The sequence below is a fragment of the Aethalodelphis obliquidens genome, unplaced genomic scaffold (genome assembly GCF_003676395.1).
Source record: "Aethalodelphis obliquidens isolate GAN/ISIS:26980383/991018 unplaced genomic scaffold, ASM367639v1 scaffold40, whole genome shotgun sequence".
Taxonomy (NCBI): Eukaryota; Metazoa; Chordata; class Mammalia; order Artiodactyla; family Delphinidae; genus Aethalodelphis; species Aethalodelphis obliquidens.
In genome coordinates this window covers 5326048-5346066 of record NW_020837984.1, presented here as the reverse complement: position 1 = coordinate 5346066, position 20019 = coordinate 5326048, and the positions used below count along the sequence as shown (strand labels likewise).

Genomic DNA, 20019 nt, shown 5'->3' with positions numbered 1-20019 from the left:
GATATTGTTATCTGTATCCCTTGAGGCGGAACCAGGACCCTGCCCCAAGGTTGCACTATTGTTTCTTAACTGCTCTTCCCTTGTCTCTGAATCTCCTCCCTTCCCTGATTAGCAACTGTTTGAATCTGCCTTTTGAATCTGCCCTTTGAACTGAGGGAAGGTCACGGAGGCTGGAGTCTGTTCCCTACAAACAAGAAATGGGGAACATGGAAGGGCTCCTGTGACCAGGAGCCCCACAGGGTCCTGCTCAGTTTTGCTAGTAAAAATCAAAATCTAACCTATCATTATAGTTATCATCATTCTACTTTGAATTTACACTATTGTGGGTATAAGCTTCTTTACTTACCTAATTTTCCCCCTACCCTTCATTATTTTTTAAAAAACAATTTCAAGACTATAATTGTCTTTCTAAGTAACACTTTCCTAGATACTGCAAGTTTCTTATGTAGTAAAAATATTGTAATTGTAAGTAGTTTATAATTTCTAATATGATGATTTTTTTACTCCATTGGTTATTTAGGAAAGGGTCTTCATACTTCTACCTATCCAAACACATGCTGTTCTTTATTATTATTATAGAGTCTAAGTTTTTGGCTCTATCAGAAAAATTATTCTGTACAATACACATATTTTTAAAAAGATATTGAGGTTTTCTGTGTGTTAAAAATTTCTAGCATTTTTTCTCCTCAGTCTATCAGTTGATAATTGTGTTCTATTAAAATCTTCAACTCTGTGGATATATGAATTTCTCCTTGTAACAACTCTCTCAGGTGTGTGTGTGTGTGTATATACACACACACACATACATATATAAAGAGAGAGAGAGAGACATTATATATTTTAGTACAGGTGATGATTATTATATAATCTTGGTTAATTTATTTTTTTCATTATGTAATATCCTTTTTTATACCAATTAATGTGGGGTTTTGCCTTAATTTTTATTTTGTTGGGAATTCACCTTGTCTAAAATTGTCTGAATTTCTGTATCAGCTTTTAAACTATATGATATACCTAATATTTCTTTTGATTGCTTATACTTGGTATATCTTCTTATATATTTTCATTTTTTGTCTTTCTGCACTATTTTGCTTTCAGTCACACTTAAAATAGCATACATGTTGACTTTTAAAAAATTCAATTTGATAGACTCTGCCTTTCAATAGTTGAGATTTATCTAGTCAAATGATTATTATAAATATATTTAAACTTATTTGTGCAATCTTATTTTATCTTTCCCTTTAACACTTTATATTCATTTATTTCTTTTTCTTTTTGAAGGCTTCCACTGGCTCAGTTGATGTTCATTATTCCACCTATTTATTATTTGAAATTTATATATTCTATTTCTAGTCTTTTAGTAGCTACTCTTAAATTATATATATACACACATATATACACAAAAGACATACGATATATGTATACATATACATCTTACAAAAGACATGTAATGTATATAAGGCATACATATTTATGTCAAGCATCTTCTCCTACACTCGTTCCCCCATATATACTAAAAAGCTCATAATACAGTTATTATTTTTGCTTAGTGTTCTTTAAAGAAGTTACTATGTGTAAACTTTTATATATCCAAATATATTTTGTACATACAATATATACCCCTCTCTCTCTCTCTCTCTCTCTCTATATATATATATGCATATTTTAAAAGGTCTTTTATATTAACTTAAATTTTGACCCTTTTTGTACTCTTGATTCCTCCCTGCAGTCTCAGTTTTCTTCTTGAATTATATCTCTTCAGCCTGAAGCTCTTATTACATTTCTTAAAGTGCAGATCAGTTGGAAACAATTCTCTCAGTTTTTATCTGAAAATGTCTTTAATTCACTCTCAGTTTTAAAGTATATCTTTACTGGGTTGAGAGAAATTTTCCTTTAGCACTTTAAAGATGTCATTCTATTTCTTCTGTCATCTGATGTTTCTGAAGAGAAGTTAATGATCATTCCTGGCATTGTTTCCCTACATATAGTGTGCCTTTTTTTATGACTGCTTTCAAGATTTTATCATCATTAAGTTTTAGCATTTTGACTCTGATGTGCTAAGTTTTGTTTTTCTTTGTACATTTCCTGCTTGGTGTTTGCTGAAATGTTCGGCCCTGTAGAATGATGTCTTTCATTGGCTTTGTAAAAATACTGGGCTCCTGTCTCTTCAAATATTTCTTCTGTCTTATTATCTTCTCTATTTCTGGGACTCCAATTACATGTATGTTTGGCCTTTAGATATTGTCCTGCATATCTCAGATATTCTGTTCCATTGATTTCACCCTTTTTTATTACTTCTACTAACCTGTCTTCAGGTTTACTTATCTTTCACTTTATATATTCTCTTTTGTGACCTCTTCTCTGGCTGGACTGCAGTTAACTCTATCAAATAACAGCATATATATTCAGAGAGGGAAGAAATTGGATGGTAGTTATCTTGGAGACAGGTTATCATAGTGAGCTCTGACCTCTAACCTCTAGTCTGTTGGCTGAACAGTGTCTCAAGGTGTATATGTTACCACACTGCCAATATCCTACCTGTCACTACCCCCAACACCACACTCATCACTACCCCTTATGCATCTGTGTTATAGCTGTTTTCTGTTGGGCTTCTTACCTTCTTGACCTTGGCAACTTAAGAACAGGCAAGTGCCTTGAGGGGGAAATCTGGCACCAAACATCAGGCACACTTCTCTGCACCTGCCTTTTTTAAAAATAGGGTCTTGACCGCTGAAGTCCTGACTACCTTGATAACACTGACTTCCAACTTTTGTCTTCATAGCCCTGTAAGATTGCCAAAATCTCCACTGGCTGTCTGCCATTTAATGGCACTGTAGGCAGAATTTGCAGTCTCTGGCCTAGAATCAAATGTCTGCAAATGTTACAAAGGGAAAAGCTGTGTGCAGAATGTTTGGGTTCAAATCTCAGAGATTCCCTTCTTTTGGGATAGGGGTTTTTCAAGTCCTGGTTCCATTAGCAGCTCTCTGGTGCATTTAAACATATATTTTTTTCATATCCCCTAGTTATTTTGAATGGGAATTGTCTGATACTAAGTCCTCCATGATAGGCAGGAGCTGAATTTCCCTGTTCCAATATTGACCTTTTTTCTCTATACATGCTACATAGCTTTTGTCTTGGAGCTTCTTTTCACTATCATCTCTCTTGTTCTGGATCCCCCCCTTTCCTGAATCCCATGCCTTCCTTTTTCTTAAGTTTCTTGGTTTGAGGAAGTACCATCCACAATAATTCCCTGAGAAGGGTGCTTGTAACATGGTATATTATTATATATATGTATATTATTATATGTTTATATGCACATTATATGTATAGTATAACATATGTGTAATATAACTTATGTATGATATACAATATGATATAGTATTTGAAAAATATTTGAGGAGAGTGGTCTTCCAGGTATCTGGAAATGTCTTCATTTTACAGTTGTTTTTTGAATATAGATTTATAGGTGGGAAACATGTTTTCCTCTAGTTTCTTCATTGTTTCTAGCTTCTGGGTTTGCTTTTGAGGAGTCAGGTATCATTCTGATTCCTGATCTTCTTATGTCACACATTTTTCTTTCTGGAAGCGCTTAGGATCTTCTGTTATCTTTACTGATCTGTAATATCATGGTGACGGGTCCTTGTGTGATGAGATTTTAATTGATAACTTTTTTGGATGTTCTTTAGAGACCTTAAATCTGGAGCTTTCTGATCATCAACTCCGAAATATTTTCTTCTTGATGTTTTCATAATTTCCTCTCCAACATTTCTCTTTTCTAAGACCTCTGTCATTTGGATATTGGCCCGCTTAGATTTGCTTACCTATTTTCTCATGTCTTAGCCTTTTTTTCTTTGTTTAATTTCTTCTAACAAGTTTGTTTTTCCTTCTAGCTGTTTTATGGATTTTTTAAAATTTTCAGCTAACATATATCCAGTTTCTAACAGTTCTTTCTTCTTCTCAGGATGTTTGTTCTCATAGCAGTTTATTATATCTTGGATTCCATATCTTCTGTCTCAGAGGAGGTTAATTACAGGTTTCTTTTTCAGGTTTTTCTCTAATATCTGTATTGTCTTTATGTTCTCTAAGTTTTTCTGTATTTTGTTTTATTTTTTAGCCTCTGTCATTCATGCTTAAAGTTTTCCTCAAACATCTATGATTCATCTTAAGCTACCCATTCATTTTAAGAAAAGAATTCTAAAAAGTTGATAGAAAACCTGTGGATTTTACTCTAGATGAAAAAATGACAAACCAGTGATTTCATTCAGGGACCACAAGGTGTCATTATTTATAGATCTTTCCTCATAAGATTTTTAATGTAGTTTATACAGGATTTTATGTTTGAAAGGGTTCTTTCTCTTTATTTCTGTCTGTCATATTTCTTCAAATTTTTACTATTTATTTTAACTTGTATTTCTTGGATCAGTAAGGCAGTTGAACACCATTTCATGGTGTTTCATGGTGTATGTCTAATTTCTGAATAAACTTATTTTTCCTATAATTTTCTCTTGTCATTTTGATCTTTAACACTTAAGAACACTCTATGTCTTAAAGTTATTAACCTTGTGTATATATTGATACTTTCTTTCCATTTAATTTTCAACTTTGATTATGGTATATTTTAAAGTAAACAAATGTTTTAGTTTTGTCTTTACAGACTTTTCAATGTGATTCTTAGTAGTTTATGACCTGTAATCATGTTAAAAATTGTATTATCCATATCATATAATGAAAATGACTTCCTATATTTTCTCCTAGTGATTTTATTCTTTTATTTTTGTATATACTTTTTTTCTTTGTTGGGAGTTGCACATCTAACTTTATTTTTCCCCTCAAAATTAGCAGTTGTGTCAGTCAAATTAATTAAACAGTCCATCTATTCCCCAAGTGATTTGAAAAGCTACCTTCATTTTGTCATAAATTGGCATGGACTTCATTTCACTGTTTTCTTTCTCTGTTCATGGTCCAGATCACACTGTTTTAATTACTGTAGTTTTATAATACATTTTTATATTCTTTCTCTTTTTTAACATAGTTTTTCTTCTTATTTATTTGTATGCAAGGTTAACTTTTTAAAAAATTACTGACTCAAGTTTGATTTGAAATGGTCTATATTTAAAAGCAAATTAGAGAGCTGATATTTTAATAGGACCCATAATATAACATAGTTCCTTTTTATGTTTTCTGTTACCATGCTCTTATTATCTTTTATATACATATATATATATATATGTATATGTCATATAGTAGCATGTCTTCTGCAAACAGTGACCATTTTACTTCTCCTTTTCAAATTTGGATTCATTTTATTTCTTTTTCTTCCCTGATTGCTGTAGCTAAGACTTAAAAAATGATGTTGAATAAAAGTGGCAAAAGTGGTTGTCTTGTTCCTGATCTTAGAGGAAATGCTTTTAGCTTTTCACTGTTGTGTATGATGTTAGCAGTTGGTTTGTCATATATGCCCTTTATTATGTTCAGGTAGGTTCTCTCTATGCCCACTTTCTGGAGAGTTTTTATCAGAAATCAGTGTTGAATTTTGTCAGAAGCTTTTTCTGCATCTATTGAGAGGATCATATGGTTTTTATTCTTCAATTTGTTGATGTGGTGTATCACACTGATTGATTTGTGGATATTGAAAAATCCTTACACCCCTGGCATAAATCCCAGTTGATCATGGTGTATGATCCTTTTAATGTATTGTTGGATTCAGTTTGCTGGTATTTTGTTGAAGATTTTTGCATCTATGTTCATCAGTGATATTTTTCTTTTTTGTGATATTTTTTTCTGGTTTGGCTATCAGGGTGATGGTGGCCTCATGGAATCAGTTTGGAAGTGTTCCTTCCTTTATAATTTTTTGGAATAGTTCCAGAAAGATAGGTTTTAACTCTTCTCTAAATGTTTGATAGAATTTGCCTGTGAAGCCATCTGGTTCTGGACTTTTGTTTTTTGGAAGTTTTTTAATCACAGCTTCAGTTTCATTACTTGTGATTGGCCTGTTCACATTTTCTTTTTCTTCCTGGTTCAATCTTGAAAGATTGTACCTTTCTAAGAATTTTTCCATTTCTTCCAGGTTGTCCATTTTATTGGCATAGAGTTACCTGTAGTAGTCTCTTATGATGCTTTGTATTTCTGTGGTGTCTGTTGTAACTTCTTTTTCATATCTAATTTTATTGATTTGAGTCCTCTCCTTTTTTTTCTTGATGAGTCTGGCTCAAGGTTTATCAATTTTGTCTTTTCAAAGAACCAGCTTTTAGTTTCAGATCTTTTCTAGTGTTATATTCATCCCAGAAGTCTCTTAGACTGTCCTGGTTTCTTTTCTTTTTTCTTTATTCTGTTCTGCCATTGTGATTTCCACCAATCTGTCTTCCAGCTCACTTATCCCTTCTTCTGCCTCATTTATTCTGCTATTGATTCCTTCTAGTGTATTTTTCATTTCAGTTATTGTATAGTTCATCTCTGTTTGTTAGTTCTTTAAGTCTTCTGGCTCTTTGTTAAACATTTCTTATATCTTCTCAGTCTGTGCCTCCATTCTTTTTCTGAGATCTTGGATCATCTTTACTGTCATTATTCTGAATTCTTTTTTCAGGCAGATTGCCTATCTCCACTTCCTTAGTTGCTGTTCTGGGGTTTTATCTTGTTCCTTCATCTGGAACATATTTCTTTGCCATCTCATTTTGTCTTTCTGTGTTTAGGGGCTCTGTTCCACAGGCTGCAGGACTGTAGTTTTTCTTGCTTCTGGTGTCTGCCCTCTGGTGGGTGAGGTTGGTGCAGGAGCTTGTGCAGGCTTCCTGATGGAAGGGGACTGGTGCCTGCCCACTGGTGGTGGGTGGAGCTGGATCTTGTCCCTCTGGTGGGCAGGGCCAGGTCAAGTGGCATGTCTAGAAGTGGCTGTGAGCCCAGAAAGACTTCAGGCAGCCTGTCTGTTGATATGTGGGGCTGTGTTCCCACCCTGCTGCTTGTTTACTCTGAGGCCTCCCAGCACTGGAGTCTGCAGGCTATTGGATGGGGCCAGGTCTTGGTGCCAAAATGGCAACCTCTGGGAGAGCACACACCAAGGAATATTCCCTAGGCCCTCCATCACCAGTGCCCTTACCCCCACAGTGAGCTACAGCCGACCCCCACCTCCCCAGGAGACCCCCCCCCCACAAGACCCACAGGTAGGTCTGGCCCAGGCTCCTATGGAGTCACTGTTTTTCCCTGGGTCTCAGTGCACATGAAGGCTTGTGTGTGCCCTTCAAGAGTGAAGTCTCTGTTTCCTCCTGTCCTGTTGAGCTCCTGCATTCAAAGCCAAATGCTCTGGGGGCTCCTCCTCCTGATACCAGACCCCCAGGCTGGGGAGCCTGATGTGAGGCTCAGAACTGTCATTCCTGTGGGAGCCCTGTGCTATATAATTTTTTTCCAGTTTGTGGGTCACCCAATCAATAGGTATGGGATTTAATTTATATTGTGAAAGCACCCTTCCTTACCATCTTGTTGTAGCTTCTTCTTTGTCTTTGGATGTAGAATATCTTTTTTGGTAGGTTCCAGTCTTTTTTTGTCAATGGTTGTTCAGCAGTTAGTTGTGATTTTGGTGTTTTCATGAAAGGAGGCGAGCTCAAGTCCTTCTACTCCACCATCTTGTCTCCTATGGTATATTAAATAATGTATTGAAGACAGAGGACTATTTGGCTTGCAGAATGTTTGCATTAGCTTTACAAAATAAGCTGATATCATGGGAATAAAAGATGCCAAATATCAAACCCAACTTAAAAGACTAATTTTCCATAAATTTTACACAGTTATCCCTTGGTCTGTGGGGGACTGGTTCCAGGACCCCCTTGGATAAGAAAATCTACGGATGCTCAAGTCCCTTATGTAAAATGACTTAATACAATCAGCCTTCCATATCCGTGGATGCAGAACCCTGTGGATAAGGAGAATGAACTATATATAGGCACAGGTATAAAACGTTACAGATCCTTAAATGGATATGTCCCTCTTCAGATGGCAACATCAAGAATCACAACCTCTGTTGGCTCATCCCTCTTCTCATCACCACAGCAACCCACAACTCATAATAAGCAGTGAAAAGTATTACTAGGGGAGATGGAGACCAGCAACATGTGCCCCTTATTTGCAGATGCTTTTCCTCAGGGGCATGATCTTTTGATTTTGGCTTACCCTAAAGAATCTTAGTATACTCTGATATGCAGATACATCTAGTCAGAACTTGAAAATTTTCGTTTGGATCATAGGCAGAGTCAAAGTTGAGTATCAAGAATGCTACTCAGGGCTTCTCTGGTGGCACAGTGGTTAAGAATCCTCCTGCCAATGCAGGGGACATGGGTTCAATCCCTGGTCTGGGAAGATCCCACATGCCATGGAGCAACTAAGCCTGTGCACCACAACTACTGAAGCCTGCATGCTCTAGGGCCCGCATGCTAAAACTACTGAGCCTGTGTGCTTCAACTACTGAAGCCAGCACACCTAGAGCCTGTGCTCTGCAACAAGAGGAGCCACCACAGTGACAAGCCCACACACCGCAACGCAACTAGAGAAAGCCTGCACGTAGCAAAAGGACCCAACACAGCCAAAAATAAATACATAAACAAAACAAGAATGCTGCTCAGACTTCTAGGTATGATTTCCCTAGTAGACCCTCAATTAATAAAGGAAATACCAAGCTTACATAGACCTTTCTTTTTTTTTTAATAGACGCTATTTTTTAAGAGCAGTTTTATGTTCACAGCAAAATTGTGAGGAAGGTAGAGATTTCCCACATACCCCATCCCCAAACGTGGATTGCCTCTCCCATTATCAGCATCTCGCACCAGAGTGAAATTTCTGTTGCAATTGATGAACCTACAGTGACACATCATTATCAGTCATTGTTCATAGTTTACATTAGGATTCACTCTTGGTGTTGTATATCCCATGAGTTTTGAAAAATATGTAATGACATGGATCCATCATTATACTATCATATAGAGTCGTTTCATTGGCCCCCAAATCCTCTGTGCTGTGCATAGACCCTTCTTGATAAATACTGAGCAGATTTTAACTTCCAACTCTGATACATTCTAATCACACAGTAAGAAAATCAAATGTTTTGAACTAAAAGGGAATATAAGTTATCAATCTGGAGCATATTAACTATAACAGATGGATATCTATCCAAAAAGCAAAAGATACAACACAAGAAGCAAAGGGAGAGAGGAGTTCAGGGCAAACACGAAAAAGAGGAGGGATGTATGCTGCAAGAATCGGCCTCAGCACTGAGTACCAGGGTGCTCACCTCAATTCCTTCTGAGAATCCATCTTTTGAGCCTCTGCAGACACTCCACAGAATACCGCCATCACTCTAATTATGGAATCTCACCCAGAATTCCTTACAGTGAATATGAAACTGATCAACCCCCTTCTGCTGTCTACTTACAAGCAAACCCACAGCTGTATGTCTCAGGCTATGTATGCATAGCTCAGGGTTCTGGCTTGCAAAGGTTATTTCCGAGCTTTCATTTACATTTCCTTTTCACCAAATTCTTTTAAAAGAAAGTATTTAGATGGAGTTTTTGTTGTTGTTAGGTTTTGTTTTTTCTATTTTTGTTGTTGTTTTATTTTTCAGCAGAGCTGTTGCATAACACAATTGGTTTTTCATGCTTTATAGGAAAGCAGGCCACCTTCCTTCATAAAGGGTGAGGGCACTGATGTGCCTTCCAATCACTTGATTCTATTGTTCTAAGCAGTCCTTTCACTGTTTTTGGCAGGCTCAGGCTTCTGTGCTACTATGGCCTTATTTTATTATTGTTTGGAGGGGAGTGCAGTGTGATTATCCATTCTTCCTTCAGGCAGAGCAAGCCATCTGGAATGTTTATTAAGCCCGCCGGCTGATCAGGAGGCTAGAACTCTGGTGATATACATGAACGTGGGTTGTTCTCCATCATCACAGCTTTGTTCCTCTGATGATGCAGCACACAGAGAGGGCCCCGCTAATGGATATAGAGCACTTCACAGTGGAGGTGCCATGGGCTGAATGGGGAAAGATATATTTTTGGCCTCTGGGTAATTGACTGGAGGATGGTAGAAAAATGTTTAATGTGAAGCAAGAAGGCTTTAAAACTTTTAAATGTTTAATTTGGGGTGGCAGAAGGGCAGGTGATCAGCAAGAGGTTTGAAGAGCGGCCTTTGAAGCCCAAATCTTTGTGATGAGGTCATGCCCCCCTAAGCTCGTATGTCGCTCTGTGTAAAAAGATCAGTTGAGCTTGTCCAAAAATAAAATGCTACTATTCTAATTTTAAAATTTAGGCATTTCCTGGCCCACACTAAGCAGTACTTATACTTCTTTCCTTTTCGTAGTGTCACTGCAAAGAAAGAGGAACATTTTTCCTTTTGCTATAAATTTTGGTCTGTAATTGTTGAACATATTTTTTGCAGGAAGGCAAAGTTTGTCTCTTCCTGCTTTCGCTGTTTGTAAAAATGAGTGTTTGTGGAGCTGCAACGAATAATTTATAATGAGGATTTGGGTTTCTTTTTCAGTTTAATTTGGGTTTTACACTGAGTCAACTTTTCAGTCAATTATAGAACTATGATTAGTTACCAGTCACTTAAATAAGCACCTTTTAAAAATAGACCTATAAAAATGATACAGGGACTAACCACTGATGTGAGAAATCTCATGCAGGGCCACCGGAACCATAATAAGAGGAAGAAAAGATGGTTGAGCATATAAAACCTGTGTTTGGCTAAATCACAAGATATGCTAGTTACCTAACCTCCTGCATAAATCTGCCCTGAGCCAGTTTATTTCAGTGCACAGGATATGCTACCAATAGATCCTTTAGTAAACCCTTGACAAGAGAAATGAGTAATTTACCTTTATATGAAGATGAATGTATCAGGTTGAGGAGCTCCATGTAAAACATCTTGTCCGATTTTATAGTTTGTGTCTATTAATCTAGATATAGGCAAATGTATGTTTAAAGTTGAGCATATCAACAGAGATGTGGTTATATATATTGCATGTATGTGTGAGTATATATTTATCTATATATATACTCAGAGAAAATAGATATATCTATTTATATTCACATCCTTATGTTTTTCTCTACAAATTAGTGACATCTAATCCACTTCACCAAAAGTCGGAGCTAAACTAATATTACAGATGGAGCTAATCCTTTCAGACACATACGTCTCTGTATCAGTGGTCTATTGTCACAGTAATGATTCACAATAACTACTGCTCCCCAAATGATGTGGCTTCATATAGTAACCATTTACTATTGCTCATGAGGCTATGGGTTAGGCCACCGGGCCATACTGGTCCGGCACTGCTCATGCATGCATCTGAGTTAAGCTGCAAGTCAGCGAGGTAGCTTTGCAGTCTTAGCTGGTTCTGTCCCACAGCTGGAGCCTCACCTAGGAAAACTTGGCTAACTTGTTCTACTTCTCATGTTCTCTCCTCCTCCAGGCTAGACTGGGCTTTTTTTACAGCGACAGAGAGAGAGAGAGAGAGAGAGAGAGAGACCACAAGGCTTCCTGAGGCCTAGGTTCTGAATTGGCATGTTGTCACTCCTGCCATATTCTATTGGTCAAATCAAGTCACAAAGCCAGTCCAGGTTCCCAGCGGTAGGTAGACTCCACTTCATGATAGGTAGAGCTGCAAAGCCATCTTACAAATGATGTGGAGATCAGAAGGGTGAAGCTAGCTCATACCTCCCTGCAGCTCAGTTTGTGGAATGTCAGGACACATTCCTGTCAGGAGAATGCTTGCGTTCTTTTCTATCACCGTTTCTAACATACTTAACCCTGTGCCTTCTAAAATTAAACAATGCTGTACAAATGTTTGCCCCTGAGCCCCAATAAACCATCTACAAATTGCAAATATCAGTGTTCTCAAAATAAGATCCAATATATATAATGACTGTTGACCATAATCTTGGTCCTGTCTATACCAAGCAGAACGTGAAGATTCACCAGTTGAGATTATTTTACATACTGTGCCCAGAAAGTCTGGAAAATGTCATAAGTTCAGCCCTCTTCTTAAGAATTTCTTAAACTAATTAGGCTTCTACTTAAAACTCTCGGGAATAATATTTTGGTTCCACTTATAACCTCTCTCTGCCCCAGTGTCTTCATCTATAAATGTAGTGTATCAGAATGTGATTTCAAGGAGTTAAGCCTTTTCATGCTAAAATTCCATTATTTTCTTATAAAAATGGAGACACTTCTATATGAAGTCATTTTCTAGATTTTTCTAGGCTTCTCTAACTGTGCCCACCAATCTTCCACCTCCATGTAGTATGTAGAAGAGCACTGATTAGGAATATTAGGCAGTTTTTAATATCAGGAATATTAAAAACAAACAAGTAAACAACCTCAAAGTTGTTTGAAATTTGATGTGATAGCAGCTCACCAATTATCCAATTAACATGAAAACCTGTCTATCTGTTTCATACTCAGAGGTGAAGCTCAGACAGCTTTCAGTTTATTTCAACCGGAAAAAAAAAAACTGTTTAATGTCAGCTTAGTTTTCTGGAGAAGTGCTCATGTGGCCTACCTACTCTTTACCTCTCCAAATTTCTGCTCTTGATTTTCTTTTCTTGTGTATAGTATGTATCAAGTATTTATTCAATGCTTTGACATCATGCACTAAGCCAGGTGGACAAGAATCCACTTGTCTTTTGTGCCTACTTATTTTACATAGAAGAGACTCCTGGGAATATGGGAACTTAGAAAGATAGTGGATAGTTAGGCAGGCAGACAGACTTGGGTAGAGGTCCATATGGAGGCTAGATCACAGGGAGAATTAACGGGACCAATGACACCCTGTATCGTAAGCAAAGATAAAGTCTGATAATTTCTCAATGGAAAAATCTCCAAAATTAAAAGATGTAATATGTCACACCTCAATCAAACCCTGCTGTGGTACCCTACCCTCCCTCCTCCAATCCAAACAAACCTACAAAGGGCCAGTTTGATCCTGACTCTGTGAGTGTGAAGATGGAACTCACTCACTGGTCCTTCAAGTTCCACTGCCTTCAGAGGCAAGCACACAAGTGCCAGTGCCCTGGTCCCGTGCCTGGCACTGGCTCTCACTCCACTGGCAAGGTAGTGAGGAGGTTTCTACTGCAGCCAGCACCTCAGTGATAAAGGGAACAAGGCTTCAACTTGGAGCAGGACTTCTTGGGGCACTTTCTGAACCTAAGTTCTGTGGAGTCTCGGCTGAGATCATTGTAGCAAGGATGGAAAATTAGGGCAGATCAGTGGACATAGGAAAGTCACCCTGGAATTGGGAAATATTTGGGAAGAAGAACTCTGTAAATTTAGTTTTTCTGCAGAAACGAGATTGGTATTGGGGCATCAAGGTTTGAGTAATAGTGTTAACGAGACTGCATTTCTATTCAGCAGCTTTTAAACCCTGAGACTTTTGTTTTACCTGAATTTCAATCTCATTTGATTTTGTGAGGTATTACTTCCACTTTACAAGTGAAGAAACAGAGGCTCAGAGAGGTTAGGTGACTTGTCCAAGCCACATGGTTGAGACTTAAGGCCAGTTCTCTGTGATTCTGAAGCTGAACCCTCTCTGCTACCCCACAGAGCAGCAGACTCTTCTTCCCTCTGCTTTGGGAGTTATTTCTGTTGGGTTGATTCTGAGTCACTCGCCTAGTGTCAGTCCTAGTGTTCCCTTCATCAGTGTTTGTCTAGCACTAATTCACCTACATTTTGAACCTTGAGAACCAAAATATATTAACAACTGAATTAGGAACAATGCTTGAAACTTTGCTTCCTAGTTTGTAATAAGTGAATATTGGTCTCCATAATCTATAATGTCATTTCTGACATTTTTATATTATGAACATTTTTGGACTTTTCCATTGGTAATAAAACCAGCCAGTTGCCAACATATCCTTAAATATTTAACTTTCATTTCCATAAGGTCTAAAACATCCATTCAGAACCACCATTGGAAGAGTCTAGGATCGCAGCCTGGCAGATTCTCTCCCCTTAATCTATCCTACCTGATAACCTATTATTGACCAAACATAGTGCTAAATACATAAAGCATATTCCTGTTCTAAGCAAGATTACTACTCTCACTATATACACGGTAATGCAAGTAGCACTGGGTTTGATTGAATGTTCATGTTACCCACTGCTGAACTAAATACTGTAACTCTTCTGAGATAGAAGGTCTTTAGAAACTAGAATAGTAATCAAAGGCTTCAAGGCAGTTGGGAGGGGTTAGACTTAAGTGAACCCTGAAGAGTGGATAGGTATTGAAGGGAAGACAATTATAGAGGATTTTCTGACATGGATAACAATTCTGGCGGATTTAGGAATGGTGAAAATTGGAAACCCTGAAGGATAGTGGTATATATTAAAGGGAAGGGGCCAAAGCTAGTGTACTTCTTGGTGAAAAGACATGGAATAAGGGGTAAGAAGATGTTCCTTGAGGGTAGGTTTTATGTCTACATGACAGCCACTTAATATTTCATTCACAAAGAAAAGGTTTTCAGTCTATGTAAGTTAAAGGGATTGCTTGCTATCTTCCAAAACATGAAGAGTTTGTACAGAATCCAACAATGAATTGTCTAACATCTCCACAGTGGGAAAGCAAGGATGGGGTGAGAAAATGTGAGGCAGGAGAGAAGCCCTGAGAGACAGAGCCTTGGTCCATATGGGATCCATGACTTAATGTACTAATTCACTAATATTTTTGCTTCTAGGAGTCCAGAATTTAAGAAGAAATACTATTGACTAGATGCCTATTAACTAGAGATCCTTGTGACTTTGTAAGGCTCTGAAAAATAGCAGGTGTAGGCTCTACTTTTTAAAAGGTATACCTATAGGCTAGAAGTTGAAACATGGTTAAAGCACCAGAATCTTACATCCTACCATTCCTGAGAGGAGGTCAACGATTTCTTTCCTGAACATCTCCCTATTTCCCACTCCCTTTCATTTGTACCCTCTTTAATACTTCCTAAGCATTTATGCTGTATACATGTGGAGCTGCACTGAAAAATTAGGAAGATGCTGACTTCTTTTATAGGAGTAGTTAACCGCCAGAGTGTTAGGTTTCCCCTGCTAATCCCTACAGGTAAGAAAGATTTGGTGGAGTAGTGCATGTTCTATTTCAAGGGCTGACAGATAAATAATATTGCTCACAATTTGTTTGGGACAACAGGGCATCTGCTTGCTGGTTAGATTAATCCCCCCAGGTGTGTCTTCCCTCTGCCTATAGGATTTAATCCAGATCATGTTTTCTATGTAAACTGGCTATTAAGCAAAGAATTAGTGAGATCTAATAATTCATAACCTCTTCATTAAGAATTATGAAAAGCTTCCTCTGGCTTTAGAGAGTGTTTGTCAAGATTGGAAAAATCTCTCTTGGAACCTTTCTAAATAGTTGCATTGGAAATTGCTCCTGTAACAGATGAGCCCATCTCTTTTAATCTACATTAATAAACCACAAAGCAAGGGAGTTGGGTAGAGGGGCATTTTCATCCAGGAAGGAAGCCTGGGAGTACAAGACATGGATTTGTTGGATATCGTGGTAATTGCTTATGCACTGTCCTGCAGTTGACAAGTCTGTTTCTTTTTTAAAAGTAAATACAATATTTAAAAAAGTAAAACTCAGAAAAGACCAGGATCTGGATTGAATTTGACCTCCTAGAAGCATGATAGGGTATGGTAGCAATCCTACGGTGGCAGGTCTAAGATAAGCAATGTTGCTGAGTAACTGAGCAGAGTATACCAATGTGAATTATTTCAAAGTATCGAAAAACCGTCAGTCCTAAACAAGACTGAGGATGCACCTATATTTGGGGATCCTTCTAAGCTTCTCAAGGAGCAAGCCCAAATTACTGAGTAAACCTGAGAATCACATTTCAGTGAAGCCTAAAACTCAAATTTCATTGAGAAGCAACCTCTGTTAAGAAATGGAACTGTGGTCAAGATGGAAAATACGAGGCTGGCATGCCTTACCTTAGCCGAGGCATCCACAGGATCGACAGTCCTACCTCCTCTTCAGATCAACCATGAAGCTGCAGAGATCAAAACAAAACAAAATCACATTTCTGTTCCCTTTACAGGCAAATAAAATCCAAAAGATATGAATCTTTGAATGGATTCTGTAGTCATAAATAGACTTCAGGGTGAGCTGCCTATATTTCCACTCACTGTTGAATCCTATCTGCTATGAAAAATTTTCACTGTCTCCAAGTCATCATGAAAACATTCTCAGCTAATTGAGACATTCCCAAACAATTAAGATAACCAGATGCGTCTGTTATTTGTAATTACCTGAACATGCATTCCTTTCTCTGAGAATAGTTCCATTTTTTGAGCCTTTTGAACTACTCCAGATAATGAAAATGAAGATTACTGTGTGTGCATTTTTCACTCGGCCTAATTTTGACGTAGAATTACCTCTTTGCAAAATTAAGCAGCAAAACTGGAAACATGTGCGCAAAAAGAACTTTTTTCATTTTGCCTGGTGCCAAAATAATACGTTTTCTCCCCATACAAATTGTATTTCTGACAATTTCTAATACTTAAGGTAATGCATGTTTAAATGTAAAAGATGGACTCCAATAGGTAAGGAAAAAATAAACAATTTATAGTTACCACTCATGACCTGCCACATTTAATCTTTTAGATTCATGATGGGTCTGCAGTACTGTTTACAGTTCTTGGCATGTAGTAGACGTAGTAGGGTTTCCATATGTGGTAGCTACCACCATAACTACAATTCTTTCTACTGTTACCAATACTACCATCCCTACTCTTCCTGATAATAATATACAGTTTCTTCAAATGGAGATCTTCATTAGTGATTTGGGGTTTTGTTAAAATATTTTGTTATTGATTTGTCTAATTATACAGAGAATTGATCAGAATAATTCAGCACTTTCTTCCAACAATAGTCCTAATATATTTTCCCTTCTCCCATTATGCAAATTCTTATAAAATTTCCAGATACAATTCAAATTCTACCTCCGTTTTCTTTCAACTTTATAACATTAGCCTTCACTATTTATTTATAAATTACTTTTATATCTCTTTTTAACTTTTTTCATAGCTGTCTTGAGCAACTATTTAGCTTGCATTGTAATTTACATTTTTGTATGCCCAATCTGAAGACAAGGCTTGCCTTATCCTTGTTTTCATTTTTTACCTACTACTCTAGTCCTCGCACATGGTAGTTGCTCAATAAATATTTGATTTGCTTTTATTTGAAAAGATCTTATGCCTTTCTGATATATTCATTCCCTCCAGCAAATACTGTCTTCCAGTGTTAATTTTGTATTCTCAATTGTTGGGACATTATAATCCACCTATAAGATAAATGAAAGTCTTTTCTCTTGCCCTGGACAGTGGAGCTGGTATCACTCTAAGTCACTCTATGAAGGCAAAGTTTCCTACTTAGAAGATCAACATGGGGGAAATGTCTCTAGAGGTGGACAATGACATCAGGAGACCAGAGGTGGGAGAAAGGAACAGGGCAAAAAAGTGAAGAAGAAGGAGAAGGTTTAGGAGGAAGAAGAGGAAGAGAGGTGGGGAAACAGCAAGAGGAAGAAGGAAGAGAAGGAGAAGGAAGAAGAGAAGGGGGAGGAGTAGAAAAGCAATCATTTTCCCTATAAATCACATTTGTTAATAGTGAATATTGATATCATGTTAAAAGTGGAAGATGAGTGATATTCATGCAGCAGTTGCTAAATACTTTCCACTTTTTTTTTTTTTTTTTGGCAGTACACGGGCCTCTCACTGTTGTGGCCTCTCCTGTTGCAGAGCACAGGCTCCGGACCCGCAGGCTCAGCGGCCATGGCTCACGGGCCCAGGCACTCCGTCGCATGTGGGGTCTTCCCGGACCGGGGCACGAACCCGTGTCCCCTGCATCGGCAGGCGGACTCTCAACCACTGCACCACCAGGGAAGCCCAATATTTTCCACTTTTGATGAGTACTTCTGAGCTAGTGTAGAATGCTCTTTATTCTTATGCAAGAATCATTCATCCTAATGATTTACAGCTTCATCAAATCCCTGGACCTAGAGTACAATCACCATCAAAGAATAAGAACTACTGGTCAACTTTTCCAAAACCAAACTCATTATTTTTGTTAACTGTCCCTCTTATATTTACTTGGCTAAAACTGTGGGACATTTATTGTTTTGAGAAAAGAGTAGAAATTGCAACCCTGCATATTTTATTTCAAATCTTTGTTCTGCTACTTAGTACTTGTATGACTTTGGACAAGTAATTTATTCCTTTGGAATATAATTTTCTAGTTTTAGAATGAGAAGAGTAAGAAATTATGTATGTACAATGGGCATTCCATCAATCTTAAATTTTACTACTAAAACCTTTATCCATTAAAAAACTCTTATATAGTAGTTGAATAAAGAAAACTTTTGGAGGAAAAAATTGTTATAATCTTTCATCGTTGTCTTAAATTATTATTATATTTTAATTATGTGCAAACATGCTTATAATTCATATATTGTAAAAATCTAAACAAAGCTTCATATTATACATTAATTAAACAAGGAGGCCATTAGACTCTAATGCCACGGTGACCTCCATAAGCAAACCAAAATCCCAACCTGTAAATGCCTCCAAGGTACCAAATGAAAACACTAAGGACAACCAATCACAAACAGCCAACTAGACTTTAAGCAATAGCCAATCAAATAATTTCCTTTCTTTGCTACAGTTTCTCTATATAAGTAAGTCTTTCCCTTGACTCCTGTTAGTGGAGGGTTCCTAAGAACTTCTGATTTGGCACTACCCGAGTCCAATCAATAAATGCTCAAATCAAGGGATTAATCTCCAAAATATACAAACAGCTCATGCAGCTCAATATCAAAAAAACAAACAACTCAATCCAAAAATGGGCAGAAGATCTAAATAGACATTTCTCCAAAGAAGACATGCAGATGGCCAAGAGGCACATGAAAAGCTGCTCAACATCACTAATTATTAGAGAAATGCAACTCAAAACTACAATGAGGTATCACCTCACACCAGTCAGAATGGCCATTATCAAAAAATCTACAAACAACAAGTGCTGGAGAGGGTGTGGAGAAAAGGGAAACCACTTGCACTGTTGGTGAGAATGTAAATTGATACGAGCCACTATGGAGAACAGAATGGAGGTTCCTTAAAAAACTAAAAATAGAATTACCATATGACCCAGCAATCCCACTATGGGGCATATACCCAGAGAAAACCATAATTCAAAAAGACACATGCACCCCAATGTTCACTGCAGCACTATTTACAATAGCTAGGTCATGGAAGCAACCTAAATGCCCATCGACAGATGAATGGATAAAGAATATGTGGCACATATATACAATGGAATATTACTAAGCCATAAAAAGGAATGAAATTGGGTCATATGTAGAGACATAGATAGACCTAGAGACTGTCATATAGAATGAAGTCAGAAAGAGAAAAACAAATATCGTATATTAACGCATATTTCTGGAAGCCAGAAAAACAGTACAGATGAACCTGTTTGCAAGGCAGAAATAAAGATACAGACGTAGAGAAGAACCATATGGACAGCAAGGGGGGAAGGGGGAGTGGGATGAATTGGGAGATTGGGATTGACATATATACACTAGTATGTATAAAATAGAAACTAATGAGAACCTTCCATATAGCACAGCAAACTCCACTTAATGCTCTGTGGTGACCTAAATGGGAAGGAAATTCCAAAAAGAGGGGATATATGTATACATATAGCTGATTCACTTTGCTGTACAGCAGAAACTAACACAAAGTTGTAAAGCAACTATACCCCAATAAAAAAATAATATCTGAGAAAAAAATACTCAAATAAACTCTTAAAAAATTTAATATTCTCAGTTTATCTTTTAACATATACAAATAAAACTATGTAGCTAAAACTATTCAAATAATTTGACGTGGCAGATGATATGTTGTTTTGCTGAACTAAATGATCTATGTGGGTTCAATTGTAACATACACACACACACACACACACACACACACATATGGCATTTGATTCATTTT

At 37.3% G+C, this 20019-nt stretch overlaps 1 long non-coding RNA gene across 1 annotated transcript in view; it reads right to left on the bottom strand.

The window, feature by feature from the left end:
* Nucleotides 1-7583: 7583 nt before the first annotated feature.
* LOC113633538 (uncharacterized) overlaps nt 7584-20019 on the bottom strand; it is a 58195-nt gene continuing 45759 nt past the window's right edge. The window contains exons 2-3 of the long non-coding RNA XR_003438233.1: nt 15964-16022; nt 7584-7621 (exon numbers count right to left, since the gene is read on the bottom strand). This is a non-coding gene — a long non-coding RNA (uncharacterized LOC113633538). The remainder of the gene's footprint in view (nt 7622-15963; nt 16023-20019) is intronic.